Here is an 8,372-nt window from a genome sequence, read left to right as displayed (position 1 = left end):
CGTTTCTAAGTCATTTGTTTTCCCTGTTTTGTTTAATGTTCTTGTTTTGACTCATTGCCCAGTTAGTTATCCTGGTTCCCTCTTTTTGCCTTGCCCTTGTCTGTTTTGTCTGCCTGGTTTACTGGCATACCTGTGTATGACCTTAGACTGCTTTTTGACTTTGCTTTTGGCTTGCCCTTTATTCTGTTTATTAAATGTGATTTTACTTGCAAGCAACTGCCAAGCCTGACAATCATAACAACAACAACAACAACAACAACAACAACAGCGACGTAATAATAATAATAATAATAATAAAAATGTACCTGGATGTATTTATAGTCTGTCTCTTTATATAGACCTGCTGCTGCACACATTGTGTCCACAATGCCAACCTGGGTTAGGTTTCACATTGTGCTGATCACTGGGGGTGTATGTGTGAAGAGACAGAGAGGAAGAGTGTGTGTGTGTGTGTGTGTGTGTGTGTGTGTGTGTGTGTGTGTGTGTGTGTGTGTGTGCGTGTGTGTCTGTGTATGCATGTGTCTGTGTGTGCGCGTGTGTGTGTGTGTGTGTGTGTGTGTGTTTGTGTATGTGAGCGCGTGTATAGCATGATGGTTATCCCGCTATTGGCTTTCTGTAACTGTGAACTTAATCAGGTTGGCAGTGATCACTGGTATCTAGTGGATGCTAAAGTGTGCGCTGCTTGTGGAGTTGGAATAGGCGATATGAACTGAAATTTAAATCACAATATTTACCAATATCTGAACAATAAAAATATAATATCATAGTACACCTAAGCAAACAAAGAAAAAAGAAAGAAAGAATGGCCAATAAAATATTCTAGTATTTATTATGTAATACATAACCCTTAACCCTTAATACAAAAAAAATACCCCACCCCAAACTATCAATGTGTTCAAAACTTTTACAAAAATGTTCAGATTTCAGTTATAAGGCATTCCCAGTTTAAAGGTATTGATGATCAGTGTTTTGCCAGATGGCAATGTGAGTGGAAAAACCATATAACCCTAATAATGCTAAGATGCATTTTAACTATGTTACGTGTGAAATTTTCTCCTACAGTAGTATTACATGCCTTAAAACCCTTAATAGCAATAATTACCCAAATAGGCCAACTGATGTTAGGCAAAACAGGCTAATAAAATGTAATGGTAAGAAATTCAAAATAATATTTATTTTAAATTGCAACCTTCAATATAACCTTTGCTACACCCATGCTCTGCACAGACATGATTCAATATAAATAATAGTATAAATGTATATAGTATAAATATATAAATGTGCAGTTTGTTTAGATTGTGGGTTTGTGGTCCCCCATTTATTCAAGTATGTATCCATGCAGTGGTAAAATGCATATCAGAGCACAACATCCCAACTGCGTTCCCTTTAAAGTGGTGTACTTCCCATTCCTCATGTGGAGGTAGTAAATAATTCCCCTTCTGCCTCCCCCCGCCCTCTCCCTGCGCCTGCATGCTACTGTGAGCTGCAGCATGAACGGGGTTTGATCAGGGTGGCCGAAGAGGAAGATGAAAGAAATCTCACTCAGACCTGCTGTCCTGTAATGGAATCTGCATGGCATGCATACATAAATCACAAGACATTTTCATATGCATAATGCCTTCTCATCCGGTTTTTTTCTTCTTCTAGGAGATGAGACCTGCAAGGAGAAAGAGAGAGAAAAGGCGAAGAGAGAGAGAGGTGGGGGGGGGGGTGGAAGGGATTTTCTTCTTTCCTCCCTTTTACCCCCTCTTTCTCTTGCTGTTCAAGAACAACGGGCTGTAATACTTCTAATCTATCGTGCTGACAGAATAGCAGTGGAAAGATGTTCGATGGGAGATCTCGAGGTGTCTGGCAGACAGCTGCTCTTACTGTATGTGTGTGCGCGCGTGTGCGTGTGTGTGCGTGTGCGCGTGTGCGTGTGCGTGCGCGTGCGAGGGAGAGGGAGAAGGGAAGGGAGCGTAGAGAAAAAGGGAGAGCAGAGTGTGTTTCGAGCATGTCGGCGGGACGTTCGGGAGATTCGATGAAGACAGGCCTTTTCCCCCCCTCTTTCTCGCTCCTCCGGGGCTTTGTTATGTTAATGCAGCTGGATGTTGCGAATTCATAGTGATTTTTCATCTGGCGAGTGACAGGAGATAAAAGGCAAGTGACGAGGTGCCTTGATTGTCCTCAGTGTTGGGCTCTGACTGCTAACAAGCCTGCACATTGTACAGATGCCATTTTCAACCACCACCCATTTGCATCTCCAACCCTCCACTCTATTTGCACCACCCCTCCCTAAAAGTTTATGCCCTCTCGTTAGACGAAGCAGTGGTATAAGATTAAAAATGTGAAACACCTTTATTTTCAAAAGGCCCTGTCTTGCGCAGGCCGTAAAAGCATTCGCTACCGTGCGTCCGATGCTATATTTATTCCACTGCTCCTGCGTGCCGTGCGCACACGAGGTATCGGCTTTTTGAATATGAGCTGCTATATCAGCACAAGGTAACTGCTTCTTAATCACATTTGCATTTTTATCTTGAGAGATTCCACAAACGTTTGCGTTATTGAGGATTTATGGTGACGTTCTTCTCCTGATATTCCATCAACTTCAATCATAAAGAAGCTACTCCATAACTCAGTGCAAGATGAATCTGTTGCCCCTGGAATAATTAAATACTAGATTTTTGATACTGAAACTCAAGATAAATAATTTTGTTTAGGAGTGCATAGGCCTTAAATATAGTGTTTTCTCTTTGATAGCAGAGTGGAAATCTCTTTTCTTGTCTGTGGGGTAAAACTTTAGTACAGTCCATTATAATGCAATGACTGTAATATCAGTAGCTGTAACAAAGTACTGAAGGTGCGGCGTTAGAAGTTTCCTTCCTTGTCAAATGTTCTTCTTCATAACTCTGATATCACTAAGCAATTTTTAAACACACCAGTGGATACAATTTCTGATATGGTTACAACTTTTGTAACTTTGAAAATGGACAACTTTAAAGATACTTTACAAACTGCGCACAAGGATGTGCCCTGGGATGGCACTGACTATGTCACTCACCATTGCTTACAACGAAGAGCGAGTTGCCTAGATTTCTCTATCTCCACTGCGGATGCCATCATCGAGTTTCTGAGTGCTGAGCTGTGTGCTCAAGAGCTCTCATAAGCAGAATAATTGATGAAACACCCCTGCAGTATTGTTTATGGATGTACGGCAAGATAATGCACTGATTAATAATACATGTGATTTAATTTCTGCCACCACTGAAATGCAGGAATAGCAATAGAAAAATAATTAAGAATCCATTACAAGAGAATGATACACCCTCCTTACCACTGAAAGCAAGCTGCACTTCTCTTCTACTAAATGAAAGACTACCTCTGAAGCTGAAAGAGGTTCTAGAATTATCAAGCTCTTTTAGGAAGCACTTTTAAAGGGATCTGGAGATAAATAGCAGTTATCACGGCGGCAAACAAGATTAAAATTGAATTCTACATATTCAGAGACTAATTTAACTATTAACAATGAGATTTTTCACATGCACGTTGGCAACATAACTGAAGTGATGAAACTGTGATACAAATCAGCTGGGTACAAGTTTTATGTGTGTGCACAGTTAGGTAGAGGTCCCAAGAGTGTTCCATCCACTCTTCTGGGCACTGATTGATTTTAATACATGTGCAGCTCTTGTCAACAACCCCACCACTTAACGAGCCTAATTGTTTTAGCCAAGGACCATTTGTTAATTTGCACGCTGGTTTGGATGGTTGCCCCCGACTTCCTAAAAATCCTCCCAAATAAACTGAAAGCAGTGAGTTGGCCGTCACATGGATCTATGTGGCACCTTCCAAATCTCTTCATCTTTGCTCTTTAATGAGAAAAACAGTAAAACTGTCCTCTGCATTTGAGAGGGCAGCAGATATTATTCTCAGTTTCTGCCAAACCGCTCGTTTTCCTGCTCTTTGTTGCTGTGTTGAATTGTCATCACATGAAATTATGTGGTGGTGTTCATGTAAGCCAACAGATCTTCAATAAAATAAGCAAACATACAAAGGTTCAGCGGTTGCCACTCCGCATACACAAAATCTCTCTCTCAGATTTAAATGATGATGCCCTCTTGCAGACTGAAAAAAAGTATGTTTTTAACAACGACTATGGGAAAAGGATCAAGCTGGCTTTTAATGAATATTCAAATATTCAAATGAACATTTGACTGATCTTTTGTTTGAGTCTCTTTCCATCACTGGTTATTAGATCAAGAGGCTGAAAACTTTCTGATATTTTTTGGAGAATTTTTTCCACAATTGACTTTACACCACAGGAAACTTTAATCATGTTTTGTTTGCTTTGACTCATTTCCATTTAGTTCTCTCCAAGAAACTATGATTCAAGGTTTTGAACAAACTTTAGGACTTTCTATCTCCAAAACCCTTTTTGCAACAGTGATTATGTTTACAGAGACATAATTGGGGAACCTCCAGTAAAATCCCAACGCTATGTTTAATCTTTTGGTTTTGGCATTTTGTTGGAATGGTTAGCATTTGTTTCTATAATGTTTACATCACAAAAAGGTCTATAAAAGGTGTTCAACTGTAGTTTATGACCCTTTCGATTTAAAAGACACATAATAGTGACATTGTTTCTGGAAATTCAATGCTGTCAGTACATTCTTTTTGTGACTTGTAGTCTGATCTTTATAGCAGAGTGCAGAATTCATATGGAGCAATTGAACTAATATGTTGCTCATATTTCCTGCTATCTAACTTATGGATATGTTTATTCTATTTTGTCTATAATACATGATCTTACCCTCCACCCTTTATTATTAGTAAATGCATTTGCGTGGCGATATGTCCATGCAGAAATAATGACATTGTCAGCTGGCGCAAGGTTGATAATAAAAAAGACAGATCCAACCCCCCTTCCCACTCCTCTGTGATGAGCCCAAGTTCAGTGATGTTGAACAAGCAAATTTTATGTGATGATTCAAATAAGGGCATCTTGCCCTCAGTTTTGAGTTTTGAGTTAAACAAACCAAGTAATAGAGGGAGCCTCTGTATTAATTATGCCTGAGAGCATTGCTTTGGAGCCTTCTTTGTTGATGGGGAATTGCATACTTCACAGCCACTGCCCTTCTGATGGTAGTTTTGGATTTGGCAAATTGATTGATGGATAGCTATTTGCATGTAACTAAAAACGAGATTTTCCCCTTGCACACAGAAACCTGGAACCAGAGGCAAGAGGGCAGTCGTATTAATGATTTGTTTTTCTTTTAAAAATCCTGATCTAAGTATGGGTTGGCAGTCTGTGAACTGTAAACAGCTGTCACCTGAGTGAGGTTCCTCATAAAGAAAATGTATGTTTGAACACTTTCATTTGTAACTTTGTCATTAGACATGCACTCCTGGATTCTTGGATTTAAGGGACAATTGTAGGCTACACGTTGCTTCTCTCTGACATCCCCTGACATCAAGAGCTGATTTTAATATAAATATGATTTGTACTCTTAGCAAAGTTTTCAGGATTACAATATGGCAATATTATGAGACAACGCATTTGACTTAGCATGTTTGAGAGTCTAAATGCAAGAATAAAATATTTCAAGTGATTGAAAAGACCTGTGTGCTTTTTTTTTCCTGCCATACACCAAGATGCGACCTTCCGGTGTCACAAATGCAAGAGAAGATGGAGATGGCAATAAGTTGACGACGGGGTGCTCGGTCTGTGCGTTTGAATATTGATATATTGAGGTGGAGGTCTGTCCCTGGGCAATGCAATGAGGCGTACCTGGAGATGTGCACTGGTCAAAAGGGCTGGACTGGTTAATGAGACTGAATGCCTCTCTCACGCACAGCCCGTGTGGGATATATGGCTTCAGAACACATGCCAGGGGTCCCCCCCTTACCCAGCACTGCTCAGCCTCAAACTCATTTGAATATGGGATACTGATTTATGACCTTATTTGGTCTGTCTTCTGTATGCAAATCCTGGAGGCCTCTTTGGGTGTATGCATAATGAGATTCTCAGGGTCATCCCTTCCTAGTGCCACCGGAGCAGGGTAGGAAGGGCTGGCCTGAGAGTCATGCCCACGAGCATGTGTCAGCAGCGGGCCAGGGTCTCTCGGTAGCTCCCCTCCTCTCCTCCCCATGCTGAGCTGTTAACATCTCCTGCGCCAAGTGCATAAGCTTTATTACAATTTTGCTAATTATAGATTTGGTCTGTGTGTGTGTTTAATAATTGCCTGCTCCCAGGGCATTCAATTGCTGCCCCGTATGGGGATGAAATTGATTTTTAACTGATTGCTTTGAGTGCCCAGATCTGAATGAATTTGAATAATTGTCAACCGTGTTATCTTTATGAGGCATTTGTAAGAACATGCAGTAACAGGGCACTTCTTACAGATATGCAAGGAGAGAGGGCTAAATGCTTTTCTCTCAGAAAGAAACAAATTACTTCTTTAGCAGATGCAAGATAAAATTTGTGAACTCTTACCTACATTTCTGCATTAATTAATTAATAATTAATAAGACATTAATAAAGAAAATGTGTTATTCTTCAACTAAGTCACAATAGAGATATAAATCTTCTTAAAGTGATCATTTAAAAAGTGGTGCTCGCTGTAAATGCTAAATGCATCATTTAACGTAAACATTCACAGTGCAGCCCTTGTTGCAGTAGTAACTGCTAGTGGCCATTTCCTGTAGATGCTGAGGACTCTTGTAGTAGAGAGGCTTCTGATTATGAAGATTTTTAGAGCATTTTTCCTTTCAAAAATGACATAGCTGGGATTCATTGCATGAACAGCTCTGCTCAGGTCATGTTCTGGCATTTCAGATGGGTTGGGTTGTTGAATTTGCTACAGGAGAACACAACTCTTTTACTTTTTGGTTTTCTTGTCAGATCACCCAACATTTATTAAGGTGATATGCTGGTATGCTGCTACTCTGACATTCTGATATCTCTTTGCACAATTTTGAATTAAAAGTTCCCCCCTCTGCGAGGTTGTCCTGGCCTTTCGGACAGCAAAGCCCCAAACTGTGATGCCCGCTCCATCACGCTTCATCGTTAGAATGAGGTTTTGCTACGGGTGTGCTCTACTTTTTCACAACAGAAACAGTGTCACACAGTTCTGCCAGAGTGTTTTAACTCCCCCATTCATTGACCCCAAAGCACTATGTGACATCCAGATGATGTCACATAGCTTCAGACATGCAGTAATATGTCGTGTGTGTGTGTGTGTTTCTCTCATCTAAACAGAGAACTTAAACAGATTTCCACAGATCCTTTGCTGTTAGCCCAGATTTCTTTTTCACCGTGTCACATTCTTCACTGCGGCACATAAATTTCTAGGGAGAGTAGCGGCCATCTTTGTAGCATTCATCTTACTGTGGACTGAGCAACACCCAGGCCTTTACAAATGCCTTCACAGCCGACTGAGAACTGTAACCGTATGAATGCCTTGTTACAGGGCAGGGCTACATCTACCTACACCTCTAATCTCATTTCACTGATGAGAACAACTGACTCCATTTCACTTCTGGAGAAGTCATTAGCCTGGAGGTTCACATATTATTTCCAACCTGGACTATGAACATGAATGTTATTCAGTATTAGTGAGAAGAAGCACAGCTGTTCATGTTAATCTTTTATTGTAGCTTGTTGTTGAACATCAGAACACATCTTGAAGTAATTAATACTCACCTTTTGGAAATTCTAAAGTGCTCAGAAATGTTTTATTTGCAACTGTATATTACTGCAAAAACACTGTTTTGAAGTCAGTATTATAAATCCTGAAATTAAAATTGGATTGTTTGTTTTTTAATTGTTTTCAGAAAAAAACAAAACTGAGCTTGACTGAGCTTATCTTAAACAATTCTTAGTCTTATTAACTCTTATTTAGTGTAAGTGGTATCAGCTGATGAGCTGTAACCATGTCTAAAATCTTCACTTAAGTGAAAAACTCACACATTTATTCAGTGTAAAATACATATAATGCAATAGAATTCAATAGATAAACATTTGTATTTTAGCTGTAATACTGAAATGATGACTATAGCTAATGAGTTCTGAATGCTATAATTGATTGATGCCGTTTCTTCTTTAGGAGAATACTAAGGTTATGTGATGAAACTGTAATAAACCTACTTTTGTACTCTTGTACCAGTTAAAATCTATTGCTTTCATTTAATCCCATATGCCCAGTAATAATTTTTAATAACAAATCCATGTAACAGAATGCCTAGTGTGAGAGGCAGTGAGGAATTTATTTATTTATTTAGGTTGCAGCACACTTTTTTGTTACCGATCAAAGTGGTTTTATGTGGGGGGCTTCCACTCAGTGCTACATCCACAGCAAACTACCGTGGACAATTTTTTTCCCTGCCTCGATTTA

The 8,372-nt window shown here is 39.6% G+C and overlaps 1 long non-coding RNA gene across 1 annotated transcript; it reads left to right on the top strand.

Annotated features, from left to right (window-relative positions):
- Nucleotides 1–1,507: 1,507 nt before the first annotated feature.
- On the top strand, nt 1,508–2,662 carry LOC145658752 (uncharacterized). Its single transcript, XR_014124596.1, has 2 exons — nt 1,508–1,558; nt 1,648–2,662. It is a non-coding gene; the product is annotated as an uncharacterized LOC145658752 (long non-coding RNA).
- The last annotated feature ends 5,710 nt before the right edge of the window (nt 2,663–8,372 follow it).

The sequence above is a fragment of the Electrophorus electricus genome, chromosome 7 (genome assembly GCF_041902795.1).
Source record: "Electrophorus electricus isolate QZ-2024a chromosome 7, ASM4190279v1, whole genome shotgun sequence".
NCBI classification, from domain to species: domain Eukaryota; kingdom Metazoa; phylum Chordata; class Actinopteri; order Gymnotiformes; family Gymnotidae; genus Electrophorus; species Electrophorus electricus.
The sequence above is the reverse complement of the archived record's forward strand: the minus strand, read 5'-3'. Positions and strand labels throughout refer to the sequence as shown.